The sequence below is a fragment of the Camellia sinensis genome, chromosome 4, assembly GCF_055761805.1.
Source record: "Camellia sinensis isolate YWXY chromosome 4, ASM5576180v1, whole genome shotgun sequence".
Classification (NCBI taxonomy): Eukaryota; Viridiplantae; Streptophyta; class Magnoliopsida; order Ericales; family Theaceae; genus Camellia; species Camellia sinensis.
This window is the reverse complement of record NC_138964.1, coordinates 13,253,577-13,273,902: the sequence shown is the minus strand read 5'-3', so window position 1 is coordinate 13,273,902 and position 20,326 is coordinate 13,253,577. Positions and strand designations below refer to the sequence as shown.

At 32.6% G+C, this 20,326-nt stretch overlaps 1 long non-coding RNA gene across 1 annotated transcript; it reads right to left on the bottom strand.

Moving 5' to 3' along the window:
* Positions 1-438: 438 nt before the first annotated feature.
* LOC145824491 (uncharacterized) lies at positions 439-6,851 on the bottom strand. Its single transcript, XR_014366036.1, has 4 exons — positions 6,638-6,851; positions 4,215-4,295; positions 3,698-3,817; positions 439-937 (listed from the first exon to the last, which is right to left on the bottom strand). It is a non-coding gene; the product is annotated as an uncharacterized LOC145824491 (long non-coding RNA).
* Positions 6,852-20,326: the final 13,475 nt, after the last annotated feature.

The window sequence follows — 20,326 nt, the reverse complement described above, 5'->3', positions numbered from 1 at the left end:
ATTTGTTTTGGCTACTAAAAATTTAGTCGCCTAAACTTTCACATTTTTGGCTACTAAAAATTTAGTCGCCTAAACTCCCACATTTTTTTCTACTAAATTTTTAGTCGGCAAAAGTATTTTTATTCTTCAGCTTTTGTTTTTAGCTACGAAATATTTTAGTCGTCGAATGTTTGATTTTCTTTTGCCTACAAAACTTGTAGTAACGAAATGTTTGATTTTCTTTTGGCTACAAAACATTTAGTAGCCAAAGGTTTGATATTTAGTCGCCAATTGTTTGATTTTCTTTTGGCTACAAAACTTTTAGTAGCCTAATGTTTGTTTGTTTTTGTTTTTTTTTTGCTACAAAATGTTTAGTCGGCAAAAACATGATATTATGTTTTATTGCAAATATTATAATGTGCCCATAACCTGTCTGTATGCCATGCAACATGTAATACGTATATAAATAAAATGATACATAAACTATCAATCATTCTACAATCTGCATCCGTATACAAAAAATAAATTACTTTAATAGTCCAAGTACATACAAACCAACTATTGTCGAAACTAAAATAATAATTCCATACAAAATATAGAATCATACAAAAAGTAAAGCCTTCCGTATACAAAAATTACATTTACTACCATGTGAAATCACCATTTGGCACGGTACAAATTACCATCGTAATCTGTACCACGACAAAAGGTGATGTATGTACCAAGACAAAAGAACATCTATGTACCACGACAAAAAATCATATATATGTACGACCACAAAAGGTGATCTATCTACCATGCCAGTAATTATCTGTTGGCTGCCAAAAGTTTTCTGTATCAGTAATAGTTAACTGCACAAAAGTCGGAGACGACAAAAGTATTATATTACTTCTATACAAAAGTACAATTTCTTCTCCATATACCAAAATATCTCTAAAAGTCCACCCAACAAACTCATCTACAAAAACCAAAAAAAAAATATTAGAATTGGACCAAAAAATACCCAACTTCATGAATGAATTTGGCAACAAGTGACAAATTAAAATAAGTGAGAAGCAACCTTTCATAATGAATTAATTATCAGTCTTTCTACATTTATTCTACAGTCTTTCTAAAGTCTTTTGTTATAAGAAACATTGTTAAATGCAAAATAGTCATTACTAAATCTTTCATTAGTAACATGAAGCTAATGTAACAATCTTCTATTTGTATGCAACATGTATCCAAATTCTGTGGCTAAACCAATATCAAAGCCCAATGTGAATAAAAAGTATTCTTTTTACCAACTTCCTCATTATTTGTTTGCAAAAGGCACTTGAATCATTAGATTGGATATAAAACCATCCCTACTTATTAATGTATGTCAGTGCCATTTCATTCAAGATATTAGAACATGTGAGAAAAATAAAAACAAAAATAAATTTCAATCATAAAAGGAAATATGTAGAAATATATGTTGAGACACCTATAAATGGTTCATCAAAGAAAAAATACTTGATATCTCATGAAGCACATGGCCTCAGAAACACGATGAGCATGTTTGATACTTGTATGAAAGCTTAAATATAATATAACACACGTGTGTATGTTCAAGAAAGTAATATAATATAACAAGGCGTTAACTGAGTTCATATTGGTTTCTGAATATTTTTCCCATAATTTTCCACTACTATACATCTCCAATACATTCCATTAGTTGTCACAAGTCCAATTTATAAGGAAAAAGCTGACCGTGAGAGTCAGACGGCGGTCCGGGGGCTGTTTTGAAGTTTCGCCTCTGAAACGCCCTTTTTCGACTAAGTTTTGGGCGTATTCGGCTCTAAATGCCAACTTATGAGTCCGAATAACATTCCGTCAGTTGTCACAAGTCGCATTTGGCATGGGGAATCTGTTCGTGTCAGCCACACGGTGGTTCGGGGGCTATTTTGAATTTTCGCTCTCGAAACGCCCTTTTTCGACTAAGTTTTGGGCATATTCGGCTCTAACTCCCAACCTACGAGTCCGAATAACATTCTGTCAGTTGTCACAAGTCGTATTTGGCATGAGGAAGCTGTTCGTGTCGGCCACAAGGCGGTTCGGGGGCTGTTTTGAATTTTCACCCCCGAAACGCCCTTTTTCGACTAAATTTTGGGCGTATTCGGCTCTAACTCCCAACCTACGGGTTTGAATAACATTCTGTCAATTGTCACAAGTCGTATTTGGCATGGGGAAGCTGTTCGTGTCGGCCACATGGCGGTTTGGGGGCTATTTTGAATTTTCGCCCCCGAAACGCCCTTTTTTCGACTAAGTTTTGGGCATATTCGGCTCTAACTCCCAACCTACGGGTCCGAATAACATTCCATCAATTGTCACAAGTCGTATTTGGCATAGGGAGCTGTTCGTGTCGGCCACACAGTGGTTCGGGGGCTGTTTTGAATTTTCATCCCCAAAACGCCCTTTTTTGATTAAGTTTTGGGCGTATTCGACTCTAACTCACAACCTACGGGTCCGAATAAAATTTTGTCAATTGTCATAAGTCATATTTAGCATGGGGAAGCTGTTCGTGTCGGCCACACGACGGTTCAAGGGCTGTTTGGAATAAGCTATTTAGAGCACATCTATTTAACTGACTATATGCATGTCCTTGAATTCTCCAAAGCTTATGCTAATAATGCATGCTTAGCAGGTAAAGTTTTGACCAAGCAATTGGTGACAAATATTTCCAAAAACTACCAGGACCAATAGGTAAAGAAATTTTAGATAAATGGAATAATCTCCCTAGTAGAATACAATATCCACATGATGCTGCAACTATATTGCAAAGAATGACACATGCAATAGGAGTTGTTAGAGACCATTGTGTAAAAATACAAATCCAACAATCCCCAAAGAAATCAGATCAAGAACATTTGTAGTAAGATTAAGACTCCCTTAAGTTGGTTAAATGATCCCCCTTAGTATAGACAATGTAGGTCAGCCTTTAAGAATCCTAGAAACACTCAGAAATGGAAACAAGGTGGTCAATCTAGATCAAGAACATTTAATCAAAGACCTAGCCAAAGTAACATAGCTAGTTCTAAACCAAGTGGACCTTATAAACTTAAATATGCTGCAAGACATTCCACAAATAAGGCTCCATTCCTAAATCCAAACATACATGTTTGTAAAGTAAATCCTGAACGAACATATAATAGTAGTTTAAATTTTTACACATGTAATAAACCTGGACATTTTTCTAGAAAATGCCCGTTAAAACACACTGCTGATGATAAGCGCACTGCTCTCACAGCATGGGTTAATGCTGATTTTGCAACTATTGATGGACATGTTTCAGAAACATAAACAATTTATAGTGTCTACTATTAAAGACCCTACTGATATGTATCATTTTGCTCAAGGAGCTGATGATGATTCAGATTGTGAACCTTGTCAATCAAATGGTCTACATGTTCTAACCAATAAGTTAAATTATTATCTTCACCAATCAACCACATTTAATCCTTACGAAGAAAATGACTAAGTTTACCCCTTTTTCTTCCTCAAAAGAATTTAAGTTAAGTACAGATTGTGAACATTGTTGGATACCTAAAAAAGGTAATTCTAACCAACCTTGCTAGATTTGTTTTAACTACCCAGCACCAAAATTATGGACCCAATGCACAAAATGTTTTTGGAAAGGCTATATTAAATGGGAAGGCTGTAGTAAATCTAAGTGTGTATAAGTGTAATTCTAACCAACCTTGCCATAAAGTCTGTGGTGTGACAATGACAAGTGCAAATGTTCCCGAAGGTGATGCTATGGGGTCAGTTGCTGTTTTCTTACGCCGCCCTGTTTTTATCTCAGGAACCATGCTCGTACCTGCAAAGTAGAAGCAAACATGATATATTAAGTAAACGCATCAAAGATTTTAGAGGAAGTCTGGCATAAAAATGAGATAAATTCAGCAAATATGAAAGGGAAGAAAATGAAAGATGCAGGTATTCCTCTAAATTTTCTGCATTCGATTATCTAAAATAAATGGAAATGTACAACAAACATGCTCCAAAAATCAAACAATGCACATGTTATTTGCTCACGAAGTTAGTGTTTGCTCAACTAATAACACCTCCCTCATCCCCCCAATGAAGGGAGTGTTTTTACCATAAACCCATAATGAAAACATCACACAAGCAAAAATTTAATATCATATATTATAGAAAAGTCAATGATGATCAATGCTAGTATCAGAAAAGATAAATATAGACGAGTCGCCTACCTCTTTTTGGAGCAGTGAATCGAATAAGGAGAAAAGCTACCAAATGAACAAAAGATATCAAACTCTAGTTCAGCAAAGCAGCTGCAAGAGAAGAGAAGGTAAAAACAATCATTATCTCAGTTACAAATCATGTGTAAGCATGTATCTATGTATATATATTACACATTCAGCAAAGAATACAGCAGCAATTCAGGAAATTAGAACTCACTTGGATGCAAGAAATATTTTCATATACCGCAAGTCATACTAAAACTAACGTAATTTAAGATAAAGAGAAGGTGATCATTTTTGCAGCTTTGCTTACAAACTATATGAGAAGAAACATGGTGACATCATTAAAAACTGGATTCTATATGCATAAAGAGCTTCCTATTTGCGCCACTTTTGTCAGCAATCATCAACTTCATAACCATCACAGATAATTAATGTGAACATTGTTCTTGTGCCCATATGGGCCATATCTGATCAACAATATAAGATTGTGCCACTCTAGAAAATGTTAAATAATGGCTTCGCTGTGATCTCAAGCCATGATACATCCAACGGAAGTTTCTACGAACCTTAAGAATCTAAGAAGTATTTAGTAGTAAATAAATATCCAAACACCCTAAAAACATAAAACATAAAAAGATAGAAATTGATTAACCAATTGGTATCAAATTCACCCACCAAAGGGTGTCAGAAGATTTCAAGAGCACCCGATTCACATGCAGGGATGGCTGGTTGCCTGCTTGAAAGCTCCAATATTTATACCAAATAGTCCCCCTCCCCAACCTTAGTTGCACAAAACAGGGGTGGAGGCAGGGGAGCCGGGGTACATAAAGAGTATCTAATGTTGTGAGGACCTAGGGAAGTGTTTATGTATTTGTCATATAAATAGATCGTAAGAAATATTTTTCTTGCTAAGTTATAAATTATAATATATATGTTAAATGGTTAAATTACACTATGACTTAAATTATTAAACATAAGCATGGGAAATTCTTATTACAAAAATAACAATTCATCACCAATAATATATATCTTTACACCTTAATTCTCATAAAATCGAAATTGAAAGATCTATCAAAAAAATTTCCATACTTTAAATCCTAGGAGGAATTTTAAAATTTAGGATAAATATATGTTCTTTACATAATTTCTTTTGTCTTTTCTTTTATTTATTTTTGATTTCAATATTTGAGTGGTCTCATCTCAGTTCGAACTGCAACTTTATCTCAACAGTAACACAATTCTAACAAGATTCTTTTGCTCTGACTTCCATCACCAGTTACCTCCCCCACCTCCAGTCACCTCCCCCTCCCCCTCCCCGCCACCTCCTCTCCTCTATATGTATATGTATATATATGATACATGCACAGTGCACATATAGCTTAATATGTGATTAAATTAAAAATTAGGGAAATTCAGATAAAATATTTGCTTCACTGGTTTAAATTATAAAATTATGTTAAATTTTTGCAAAGGAAAATCAAAAGAAGAAAATGACAAAGAGGGCATACACACCCTTTCATAGCTAATGTAACAGATTCAGGGTAGCACTTTACTCCAAAACCACATGAGTGGTCTTTGGCTATTTTCAAATGTTAGGTGGGGAAGTGCTCCGGAGCCATACCACATGGGCTAAAGTAAAATTCTCCTTTTGTTTAATTAAGAGAAGACTTACTGTTCACTTTTTTCTAAAATAATTCTAGTCACACACCTTTCCAAAGCCGTCTCACCTAACTAGTGTGCAAATTATGCATCTTTGATGCCACTAACACACCCACTAATTTTAACTGCATCAGTTACAGGATGAGCTCAACTGTTTCCCTGCTGCAGCTTCATTAGGGCTGAAAATTGACAACACAGCAATGGTTTTGGGGGGGACAGGGAATGGAAGGCTAGTGAATTAATCAGCTTTTATGACTTGAAGCAGGCCTTCAGATGTGCTACTACATTTCAGTCGACAGTTCTTGACACAAACCATGAAGGATTACAAGTCTATATCCCATAGAACAACCCAATTTAACTTTTAACAGAAAACCCAACTTCTCAGCAAATATCTAGTATACATTGAACTAAATGGCTCATTAAACATTATTTTTAAAGTCAGACACATAAACATTTAAAGTAGATTCAGCTGTGGTATTATTCTTCTCTGTCAAATCCATAACACAAAATTCAAACCCATAAAACAAAAATCAAACCTATACAACAAAAATCAAACCCATTTTGGACATGAAGAATTTCCTAATTTCATATAAATCAAACACTTCAACCAATGAGCCCATAACCGAAATCAATACACAAATAAACTAAGAAATTATATAAACCCTAGACTAAGTGTGAGAAATGGGGAAATAGGGGAAGTGGGAGAGAGAGAGAGAGAACCAGATCGTAACACCCAGGAGAGGACCGAACAGAGAGAGACAGAGACAAACCTGTGATTTGCGGCAGTGTTGGTGGTGATTTCGGCGTTGGCGGTGGTGGCGACGTGCGATAGTGGGGACGGACGGTGGCCAGCGACGGTGTGGTAGTCACAATCGGTGGTGAGTGGGCCTCTAGTTTGTGGTGAGTGGTCTGTGTTTGTGAGACAGAATAGATACAAAACATATGTATCAAAACAGGAGGGCAAATCAAAAGCTTCCCTCTAATTTTTTTCCCTACTTTTAGCGACTAAATTCTTTTTAGTCGGCATATAAATGTCTATTTCTCTAATTTGGCTACTAATTATTTTTTTTGTCGGAAAAAACTAACCATAGAATCACTAAATTATTTTTTTCATTGGTAGTTTAGTAAGTAATCCTATCTTTTGGCGACTAAAATTATTTTCGTCGCCAAAAGGTTATACACACCGACTAAAATTAGAATTAGTAGCCAAACGAATACACAATCGCCTACTAAAATCATTTTAGTCGCCTATTTACATAAATTTTAGCGACTAATTTTTTATTTAGTCGCCAATAACTAATATATGGCTACTAAAAATAGTTAGTAGCTAAAATTCTGACTATTGGCGACTAAAAGGCAGATTGGTCGGCAAAGGCCTGACTTTTGGCGACTAAAAAGATTTTAGTTGCCAAATTTGGTCGCTGAAGCTGCAAATTGTGGTAGTGATCTTTGATAAATGTCAGAAAATAGTCTTGCTCCCCTGACTAGTGGGTCATCAACATTGTCTTCAAAAGGTTGCAAATCTTCTAAAAATTGATCTTGTTCTCCATCATCCCAATTCCATTGCTCATTCTCCATGAAGGTAACATCTCTACTTATCAGAATTTTCCCTATTTGAGGTTGGAAAACTCTGTAAGCCTTAGAGATGTTGATGCAACTAATAAAGACTCATGGTTCTGCTTTCTTATCAAGCTTGTCTCTCTTCACCTAAGGCACATATAAAAAACACAGACAACCAAATACTTTGAAGTTATGTAGTGAAGGTTTATATCCATACCAAGCCCCAAAGGGTTTTTTTTCTTTTCAAAGCCCTTGTTGGAAGTATGTTAAGTAGAAAAATAGCAGTATTTGTAGCCTTTGCCCAAAAATTTTTTGGCAGCCTTTTTTCATATAGCAGACATCTAGTCATCTCCATGAGTGTTCTATTCTTCCTTTCACTCACTCCATTTTGTTGCAGAGTATATGGAGTTGCCACTTGGTGCTTGACTCCAGCTTCTTCACAAACAAATCGAACTGTTATGAGGTGTATTCTCTTTAATGAGGGAGTTCTCTAAGGCCCTCCAAGATCAATATGTATTAGTTGCAGCTTCTGTGAAGCCCTCTAAGCCTTTTTAGGAAATGCCAATCTACTTTGTTTTCCATATTGACAAGCCTTGCAGCCAAGTAGATGCTTTTCTAGTGGAGGTAACCCTTGTACCAGCTGATTTTCTGCATATATATGAGTGCTACATGGTGAAAATGGCCCAATCTCTTGTGCTAAATTTATATTGTGTTCATAAAGACTTGATATGCTGCATGTTCCTCCTTCATTGGATCCAAAGAGAAGCACTTGCCTCTCATTTTGATTGTACACACCTCATGGCCATATGTATCTCAAATCATACACTTTTTATCTTCAAACAACAGTTTATAGTGTTTCTTCAATAGCTAACCCAACACTTAGCAAATTTTGATCAATTTTAGACACATATAAAACATCAACAATTAGTTTTGTACTTGAAACACTTTCAATTGCTATTGTCCCGTTGCCTCTTACTTCAATGAACTCACCATTTCCAACCTTGAGTTTGGAAATTTTAGTTCTATCTAGCTCTCTAAAGAGCCCTTTGTCATAGTGCAGCCACTATCAACTAACCAATGTTCATTAGAGCTTTCGCTTCCATAGCATGAGGCAACAAACAGGTGCTCCTCCTCCTGCTGGTCCACCATTTTAGCTTCATCCTCTTGCTGTTGTTTGCTTATACAAACCTTCTCTATGTGGCCTAATTGGTTGTACTTTCTGCACTTGATGTCAGGCCTCCACTAGCACTTAGATTGGGGATGATTTGTCTTATGGCAATGCTAACATTGAGGGTAAGTTCCTCATTTTTTGTATAGTGGGATTATCATATAATGGAATGATTTCATAATCTAGTTAGTGTTATAAACATGGCACTTGTACCCTCCTTAATTCGTCACCATGAAAGTTTGAATATTATACTTCTTTTTCTTTTATTTTCTTTTATTTATTTATTTTTTTTTTTGGGAGGGGGGATGGGGGAATAGCTGGGTGCCAGGATCAACTTGCGCGCATCTCGACTAATCTTGAAACCCTTAATTTAATGATTGGGAAAACCTTCAGTGACCCATCATGGTGATTCAAACTCGCGACATGTTGTTGTGTGAGTCGAAACAAGACCAAACTAGAAAGATTTTATTGTGTGAGTCCAAACAAAACCATGTGGCATGACAAGGTCGGTAAACACCTCGATTGGTTGTCAAATAATAAGTCAGCAACATTGGAAAAAAAAAATAAAAAAACAGAATGTTTAATTGATTAGAAGATATACCATATCTTAACTACAAAGAATATTACTTAAAAGATAGTAGCTTGATGACAAGTGATAATATGACAGGATTATAAATTTTAGAAGAAAGGAATCTCATTGTGTAAGTACTTACTCAACCTAATAGGGCAAGGTATGTGATACATAATTCCAGACATTCCTTACTTTCCTTCTCAAAGATACTTATGGCTTATATATAGGTATCAGATTTGGCCAACCACAATTGGACTGATTGTCTCATGTTGCTTTGTTTTAGATGAATTAGTGATCAACAATTCAATATAATATAAAGTAAGCAATAAAATTGTGTTCAAATCTCTTCATCTAAATTTAACATGATATAAAGCAGGCTCTCTAAGTCTACTCTTTGTTCTAAGTATGTATTTTGTTATAGTAATGTTTGTTATGTTGTTAGATTATTTTGGGAAAAAATATTTGCTATTGTATTGTTGCAAGCTATTTTTTTCAATTTTTCTTATGATTTTCTTAATATATATGTGTGTATATATATATATATATATATATATGCATCTATAGGGCCCAGCTTTGTTAAAAAATTAACCCACTTGAAAGAAAAAATAAATAAGAGTTTATTTTAAATTTGTTGGTAATTTGGGCCTAATTTGAGTTCAATTTACTGAGCTTGGGCCAAGCTTGAATAGATAAATTCAAGTTAAAGATCGAGCTTAGGCAACTCTTTCGGGTTGAACTTACAACCCTTTAATTTGATAAAACTTACCTCAATTACACTCCTAACTTTCTTTAGCATCAAGTTGTTACAAATATTAATGCAACTGAACACAATGTAGGATTTTGGAAAAACCAAACCCTAGATTTAGAAATTAAGAAAAGATTCTTTAGCTACAAATCAAATTGAAAATCTTAGTTATAAGAGTAATGCAATGTTTACCATTTTATTCTACCACATTAGTGTACTGTCTAAGGTAGCACCTTCACCTCACTAATCCAAATCAGCAAATGGCCCAAGTGGTATGTGAGAGAGAGAGTTTTTTTTTTTTTTTTTTGACAATTGTTGTCATGGAAGATGAGGGAGAGGTGTTATCATAGATGATATATCACATTAATATTCCTTCTAAGGTGGCACCATCACCTCACTATTCCAAATCAGCAGATAGCGCAGCTTAAGTGGTGTGAAAGAGAGAGAATTATTTTTTTGGCTAATTATTGACACGGAAGATGAGGTGGAGGTGCCACCTCAAGTAGTATACTAATGTGGTGAAGTAAGATGGAAATTGTAGCATTAGTCTTATTATAATATCTAACTTTTAATTGCTTAAAGAAAATTGCCTTGGGTCAAGTCAAGGTCAGGTTGGACTTACAATATATAAAGAGAGGATATGTATCCTATCAAATCTGGCTCAGCTTGGCCGGGCCCGACATTACGCTTGATTTAACCATCCCATGTCCGGTCTTAAAAAAATTTTAAATCTCAAGACCACTGAGTTCAATTTTAAAATAGAAGTTATTAGTTTTTTATTTTTTATTTTTGTCCGGAAAGGCTATTAAATTATTTAGATTCTTTTATTTACTATTTGAATTTGGAATGTTAACAACATTCAATGGTAAAAAAAATATGATTTTTAACAAATGTTTTAATTTAAATCCTAGAAATAAGTATATATATAGACCCTTTTTTTTTTAAGTTTATTTTTTATCTTTTATAATTTTTTTTACTTGATTTTATAACTAAAATAATATAAAATTGTATTAATATTTTATAAATGGTCAGAATGGGTTGGATTAGGTTAAAACTCTTTATCCTAAGCTCAACCCAATTTTATGAGCAAAATAATTTTTTAAACCCTAAAAATATGGAGGGGTGCCATCGGGCTAATGGCTGCCCCTTAGGATTTGGGATGGCTGCTTGCTGTGCAGCTACATGGGCCATTTCGAGACCCATTTTAATGATTTAAACCGTTTACATTTTAGAATATATCGAGTAGAATATACTTACAAAAAATTAAATTAATCAAATATCATTAACCCTTTCATTCACTCACATTTTTATTCATTTTAATATTTTAAATCACAATTGTCATTTATTTTTGTAGATACAAATGTGAGTGGATGAAAAAGGTCACGATATCCGATTAAGTTAATTTTTTGCAGGTATATTCTACTCGATATATTCTAAAATATGAGCGGTTCAGATTATCAAAAATGAACTTCAAAATGAGCCCATTTAACTACACAGCAGCCATCCCATATCCCCCCTCACTAATACCTCTCAACAAACTAAGATTCTCTTAGATGTTTTAAATAGAATTTAATGTTCTTAAATAACTATTCAAGAAGAGATAATCCTAATTCCTAAATGACTCCATCTTCTTCTCCAACTAACCATCTAGTTTCAATAACACTACACACAAAGTTAGTACACAGAATGTATACACAAAAATGTATTAATAATTAAGATTTATTTTAAATATAAACTTACATCTCACTGAAGATTGATTTTAGCCACAAAATGCATTTTGTGTGCACATTCTATATTATAATTTTGTGCATTTAGCGGTGTTGATCTAGTTTTGGTCTTGTGCTCATTATAGTGCCTATTTCAATAATTCATTATGTTCATTTTTTTTAGATCCTCTTATATGGATAATTTATTTTAAAAAAATAGATTAACCCAATAATCATAATCACATAATTTTATTATATTTATCTTCAACAAAAATTAGTACAACCTATTTTCAAATTTATACTTAGATTATTTCTAAAATTATATTTAGACAAATGGGATGACATTATAGGAGTGGGCCTTTGGCATCAACGTAAAAAAATCATCTTATGCTAAAAGAACTAAAAGCCACCAAATCATTTAATTTCAGGTAGAAAATTAAACATCATGTCAATTTTTTTTTTATGACAATATACAATTTTTTAGTAATTTTCTACTCACATTAACTTTTTTAACTTCTCAAAAGATTAAGAAGTCTTTAAAAAAGCCAACCCCAATCCCACGCCCACCAATATCATTATTTCATCAGTCTTTCTTTTTTAGTGTCCCATAAAGTACTATTCAAGAACAGTTGTTTTTAACTAATAAGAGAGATGCTGAATATAGAATCGACAATGCTACGTAACTCAAATTTTATGGCTCAAAAGTGGCTCAAATGGTCAAAACGACGTCGTTTTGAGTACAGAACAACATAAAAATGGGCAAAACGACGTCGTTTTGGCCATTTGAGCCACTTTTGAGCCACAAAATTTGAGCTACGAGACATTTTCCATATAGAATTTAGGAAAATGTTTGAGGGCCACAATTTTTGTGGCCACAATGGCTCAAAACTGTCAAAACGACGTCGTTTTGGGTGCAAAACATGCCAAAACGACGTTGTTTTGACAGTTTTGAGCCATTGTGACCACAAAGATTGTGGCCCTCTAGCATTGTTGTAGAATTTAATGCCCTATGAAGAGATGATGTTAAGTATCAAATTATTAAACAGATCTAATTATCAAAATAATAGCTCTCACCCATCCCATTAACCCCACAAACTAACCTAGGTGAAAGTAAGATATAAATTTTGTAAAATCTATATTATTATGAAGAGAAGACCTAACTTGGTATTTATATCTTTTTTCTTTTCTTTTTTTTTAAAGTAGTTATGCTTTAAATTTAGGTTTTTTCTTCTTTTTTTTCTTTTTCTTTTTTTCAAATCTCTTAATCTTTGATTTCTGATCTTGAATTCAATTATAAAGTTTATAATCTTATTTTTCTAAAATAAAATGATCATATGTGCACACATCTATATTATTACAAAGAGAAGGCTCAACTTAGTATTTATGTTTTATTTTTAAATTTTTTCCAAAGTACCCCTATAGCTATTACGTAGGTAGGTAGGTAGGTAGTTATGCCCTAAATTCCAGTTTTTTTTTTAAAAAAAAAATTTCTCAACTTCTGATTTTAGATTTTGAATTCAATCATGTAGTTTACAATCTTATCTTTTTTTTAAATAAAATATCATATACACACGCATCACATATGCCATCACTTGAAGATAATAGTTCCAATGTAATTTTGTTGCCAAATGTGCTTGATAAAGCTGAAAATTAAAAACTAAAAATTGAAAATTAAGTATTGAAACCTGAATGTTAAATTTTTTAAGTTGATAAATTGTTTGATAAAAATTTAATTGTTGAACTAAAAACAAATTATTTGATATTAATAAGATCAAATTTAAAATTTATTATTTTCAAATTTTATTTTGTGGTGGTGTTGATAGTTGTGGTGGTGATGCTATGATAGTGATGGTGGTGGCAGTGGCGGTGGCGGTGACATGGTAGCAGTAGCAGTAGCATTGGTGGTGGTGATATGGTGGTGGCGACGTGGGGGTAGTGGTAGGGATAGTAGTAGCGATGGTAGTGGTAATAAAATAATGGTAGTGTTTATGGTAACAATGACCATGATAATGAAGGTGATAGTAGTGGTGGCGGTGACGGTGGCAGCATGATGGTGGTGGTAGTGGCATGGTCGTAGCTATAGCCGTGGTGGTGGTAGTAGTGGCAGTAGCATGATGGTGGTAGTGGTGGTGACGGTAGCGATGATGATGGTGGTGGTGGTGGCGACAGTGGCATAATGGTGGTGATTGTAGTGGTGGTGATAGTGGTAGCAATAAAAGTGGTGGTAATTGTAGTAGTGAGTTTATAATAGCGTATATCAATGCGTATATTTAATATTTATAAATTCAATTAGAATGAATTAATTTGACTTAAATTTTTTTTAAGTTTTAGTCTATATTTTGAAAACCACTTAAATTTTTAATTACTATCAATTTGCTTATCAAAGGGCCTAAATTAATTATTACTTAATATATTTAAAGTATTAAATTACGTTATCAAGCACCTTCAAAGACTTACACTTAATTGAAATTTGTAAGTTTATAGTTTTTTAAACTCTTAGTTAAAAATCTACTATCTAAAATAAAAATAATAAAAATAAAAAAGAAAAAAGAAAGGCAGTTAAAAGTCCCAAACTCAAATAATACAAAATATAAGCCATTTCTTTTTATTCGTGACATTTCAATCTTCAATTCTGCATAGATTGACCATTTTCAACCTACTAATTTCAACCCAAAAATCATACCTTTCTTTTTTCTTTTTCTTTTTTGTGTGGATTTTATATGTTTCATTTTTTTCTATTCAATTATATGTTTCATTTATAACTTGGGCAATGGTGCTCAATATTTAAAAGAGTAGCAAGTGCAGTTTTTCAACTTTGAATTGTGTACTTCAAATCTTAGGCCTCGTTTGGGAACAGGCTAATTTAGTAATTTTTTAGCTATTTAGCTAAAATATGAGCTAAAAAAAACTAGTATGTTTGGGATGACTTTTTGACTTTTTACGAAAAGATAAGCAAAAAGTAGAGAGAATTTTTTTTTTTTTGACTTTTTAGTATGAGTTGTTGACTTTTTGACTAATTTAATAACTTTTTGACTTTTTGATTAAAAATGAAAATTTCCAAACGACGCCTTAGTAAGCTAATCAAATGCAACTATATTATCACATTATCAAACAAAGACAAGATATAAAGAATGAATGGGACACATCAGTGGGCCCCACAACTCTTCTCAATCCAATATAATTGTAGGAGAGTATCTCTAAAATTTACTCTCTTCTTTTTTTATATATTAAATTTGAGTAAAAGTTTTATCAGATATCGTGTATTTTAATAGAGCAATTTGAGATTTTATCAAACCACCGATCAACCGGGAAGACTATCAGGAGGATGTCCGGCCGATCGACTGGCCAATGTAAATTTTCATTTCAATTATAGGCAATTTTGCCAGGAGGTGGTCGATCGGGAAGACAACCAGCTGGACATTCGATGCTCATGTATTGTCCAACAATCACTTGTAATGCTAACGGCTATCTATAGTAATTTGGTGAAAGATTACAACATCCTCAATTTGATGAAAAATTTAAGATATTCTCAATTTGACACGGATTTGATGTTAACGTTGAGCGTGTTTTCATCAAATTTAAATTTGATGAAACAAAAGATGAAGCATTGGAGATGCTCTTAGAGTATCTCTAATCGTTCATTAGATATTTCATCAAATTTGAGTAAAAAGTTAATCTGATGCAATGCACTCCAACCCTTTGATCAAATCTGGCAGGTTGTCCAGCCGATCATTCGACTGGTCATCCGTTTAGAGTAAATTTTCATTAAATTCATCTCAAAATCGGTTGTCCGGGACGACCCAACAGACACCTACAAATTTGATAAAGGATAAATATTTCCTTCATTTGATGAAAAAAAGTATTGCTTTCTTCATTTGATGCCAAACTGATAAAATGGTTGAAGCACCGTTTCATCAATTTTTCATCAAATTTAAATTTAATAAAAGATCTTATGAAGGATTAGAGATGGTCTTATTTATAGGAACGGAACCAAGATTTTATTATCATAGAGGTCAAAAGAATAATAATTTTTTGGATAAATTATAAATACACCCCCTGAGATTTGCTTAAAATATGAATTGTCCCCTGAGGTTTGAAAAATTGCAAATGCCTCCCTGTCAAAATTTTTTATTTAACAGAATTAAATGAAAAAGTGAAATTTCTAACCGTTCACCTATACAATAATAAAATTATCTGAATTATTAATTGAAATAAAATTTTAACATTATTAAAAACTGTTAATTAACTTGGTAATTTATTAATAAAAGGATTTATTTGTTATGAAATTAGAAACCTTAGGAAGCATAATGTAATTTCTAGAATTACAAGAGGTAATTTGTAATTTAAATAAATCTTAGGCGATGTGTTTGTAATTTATCCTAATTTTTTTTTACCATATAGACAAACACACATGTATATACAATATGATATATATAAATTATATATGCACATAGAAAAAAATAATTATTTACTTGTTAACACCATAAATCTGCAATTTTTATTATTATTTATTATTTATATAATTGCAGGACACGTGGCATCCTCTTATTCATTTGGAAGTTAAAAGAAGTTATAGAGATAATGGAGAATATGAAGGACAAAGTGGATGAGTGGGAGGACAAAGTGGATGAGTGGAATGACACATGGCAAGACAAGAATGAAGATGGAAGAAATGGGTAGTTACTAAGTAGTTATTGCTGTATTTTTTCTTCTATAAATAGCCATTAATGGCTACATTGTAAAAGATGCAGAACTTAAATCAAAGACAATTGACTTCAATATTTCTTGTCATTTTCCTTATCTTAGGAGTAGTTTAACATAGATTTATATTTCGAAGCATTTATTTTCAGTATTTCCATTTCGAAGCATTTTATGTACTTTCTTTTCGAAGCATAGGAGTAGAGGTAAGTATTTATTACTTTGATTGTTCACTCAATCATCTTTCTCTGTCCCTTTTTCTTCTTTTACTTTTTCTTTTCGCTACACTTGGCAAATTTGAAGTCCTCTTCGTTGAGGCAAAAGGACCGTCAACACAATTCGCTTGGTAATTGGCTTGAATTTAATCTGTAAGGATTTTTCAATCCTTGCTGGCACGCTTGCATTTATGATATTTTCCTTCGTAGGAAAAATAAGCCAACATATATTTTTGGCACGCCCAATGGGACGTCAAGTGTAATAAATGGAAAATGAATTGGATTTGTCCATTTCAAATAGTCTAGATGAAATTTATTGGCGTAAACAAGAAATTTTGGATCTTCAAGAAGAGATTCATTTTCTTGATGAAATAAATTTTCATCCCTTACAATATTATTTGGTGGAAGAACAAAGACACCATTTAATTGGAGAAATTCATCAACTTGATATGGAAATTCGCCAATGGAATGATGAGTTATCAACTCTCACTACCAAGTCTTTAACTGAGGCCTTAATGGCCGGAATTGGTGAATTTTTTCAGAATTTTTCCATGGTTAAAAATAGCAAAAGCAAAGAGTTGATTTCATCAATGGCTCGGGGGGTTCAAGAATCCGTTTTTAAAGAGCCAAATTATGAAATTAACACAACGAAAGAGCATGTTCTTGAACCAAATTTGGCTAAGAATGATGTTCCATGTATGACTCGGGGGGTCCAAAAACCAAATTTTAGAGAGTCAAGTCATGAAAATAATATATCTATGGGTGATTTTCATAAGCCATTAATGGCTAACATGGAAAAACAACCCATTTTGCCAAATAATTATGAAAACCTATTCGGCAAAAGTCATGTTTTTAAAACAAACATGGTCAAGAACAATGAACAAGTCACTGTTCATGAATTCAAAATTTTTGACATTTTTCAAAATGTCAAAAAGTATAAATTTTCATGGTCACACTATACCATGACTTTTGGTGTTCAAAATCCTTTTTGGATTTGTGGTTCACATCAAAATATAATTATGATGATGTGGTTAATAAAATTAACAAATTGTTCTTATGAGTTCGAAGCACTAAGAACAAGGGATGACCATTTAAAATGCATGAACTTGGCTAGAAAAAGCCTTTGCATTTAAATAAATGGTTGAGAATGGCTTATCTTTTCAAATTGATGGCCAGTTGTTTGTATGTACACAATCAAAGCATCGAAGATACATTCGAAGCATCAAGAGTTGTTTCGAAGGTTGATTACTTCACATTCGAAGCTGTATAAAGCTTTGAAGATACATTCGAAACATCAAGAGTTGTTTCGAAGGTTGATTACTTCACCTTCGAAACTGTATAAAACTTTGAAAACTTTCGAAATGTGTACATCTCTTCAAATATATGTAAAATGACAATTAATTAGTTGTCGAATAATGCCTGTTTTTGGCATCATAAGTTGGCTCGAGGAACAACAGTTTTGGTGTCTTCGAAGAATTAATAATTGGTTCGAAGCACAAAATTAATATTTTCATTAATTCTGTGTGAACCAGAACATATAAGTTTTGAATAACCACAATGTTGGCCAAAAACAGCTTCGAAAGCCGTTTTGCCATAAGTTGCTTCGAAAGCCGTTTTGCCATAATTTTGTAAGCTTCGAAGCACTCTATCTTGTATCAACAACAGTTTCGAAGAAATAATAATGGAGGTTATGAACCTTCGAAGCTTTGTCGAGTATTTTTGAGGATGTAATTCGTCTTTGGTCGGTTCCATCGACCTTCGAAGAATGATTTTGGTTCTTTATATCACTTTCGAAGCTTGTTACTAGTAATAATTCGAGTCATCTTGTCATAATTTCATACTCATTCGAAGCACTTTATTGGTGTTGTTACATCATTCGAAGCACTTTGCTGCTTAGGTTAGTCATGTGCTTGGTTCGGCCCTTCAAAAATTCAAATAAACATCATTTTTAAGGGCCGCGGGGGGTAATGTTAACACCATAAATCTGCAATTTTTATTATTATTTATTATTTATATAATTGCAGGACACGTGACATCCTCTTATTCATTTGGAAGTTAAAAGAAGTTATAGAGATAATGGAGAATATGAAGGACAAAGTGGATGAGTGGGAGGATAAAGTGGATGAGTGGAATGACACATGGCAAGACAAGAATGAAGATGGAAGAAATGGGTAGTTACTAAGTAGTTATTGCTATATTTTTTCTTCTATAAATAGCCATTAATGGCTACATTGTAAAAGATGCAGAACTTAAATCAAAGACAATTGATTTCAATATTTCTTGTCATTTTCCTTATCTTAGGAGTAGTTTAACATAGATTTATATTTCGAAGCATTTATTTTCAGTATTTCCATTTCGAAGCATTTTATGTACTTTCTTTTCGAAGCATAGGAGTAGAGGTAAGTATTTATTACTTTGATTGTTCACTCAATCATCTTTCTCTGTCCCTTTTTCTTCTTTTACTTTTTCTTTTCGCTACACTTGGCAAATTTGAAGTCCTCTTCGTTGAGGCAAAAGGACCGTCAACACAATCGCTTGGTAATTGGCTTGAATTTAATCTGTAAGGATTTTTCAATCCTTGCTGGCACGCTTACATTTATGATATTTTCCTTCGTAGGAAAAATAAGCCAACATTACTATAGAAGCAATCTCTAACAGGATGATGAAATTTTTTTGATACAAAATAAAAAGAAAACGCAAGATATTAGAAAAATGAGATATATATTTTTTATACTATGAGTCATTTTATATATAAAATGATATATATATATATATATATGTATTTAAAGTATTATAACAAATATATTTTTACAAAAACAAAAAGACCCATAACTCCTTATAATCTTCCCTTAATTTCGTCCCTACTTATATGCACAGAATTGAAGTTGCTCATGTTTGGTTCTGTAAAATAATTTGGTGCATCTAACTTTTTGTCAATTAAATACAATTGTGCTATATGCATAGAATTATTTCACAAAAACAATCAAGGATAAAACACAAACAACCAGACCCATTTACCAACTTAAGAGTCCCATTTGAGTGGACGGACTGGAAAAAAGGGGATTAGAATCCATCGGACTTGAGTCCTGGGACTGTAAATCCCCCGGACTATTTGGTCGGATTGGATATGTATCATGTGTTTGTTTTTTCATGGGATTAGATGTCTGGATAGGACTATTTTCAGTGAATCCAATGTTTGGTTGGACGGACTGGATAGGATAAATGAACAAAAGACTATTTTATCCTTTTTCAATTGTTTACTAAGTAATAGCAATATTAAACATATCTTTAATATTTTAATTATTTTTAGTAAACATTAAACATACTAATGGTTAAATTTTGTTTAAAGATATTTAAACATACTAATATTGATAAAAAATTGACTGGTACAGATTATTTTTATTTAAACAAATAAAAATTTATTGTTGAAATTAAACGTACTAATGGTTAAATGTTTAAATTTTTATTTAAACAATTAACATTGAAATTATTTTGATGTACAGATTATGTTTAAACAATTAACAATTAACAATTAAATAAATGTTGATGTACAGATTATGTTTAAACAATTAACAAATGTTGATGTAATTAACAATTAACAAATGTAGATGTAATCAAATGTTGACGTATTAAAACATAATTTAATAGATGTTAAATAAATATACATGTTGATGTACAGATGTTGAAATAATTTAATAAACATGTTGATGTACAAATGTTTAAATGTTTAAATAAAACATAATTTAAATAAATGAAATTATTTATTGTTGAAATTAAACATTTAATTGTTTAAATA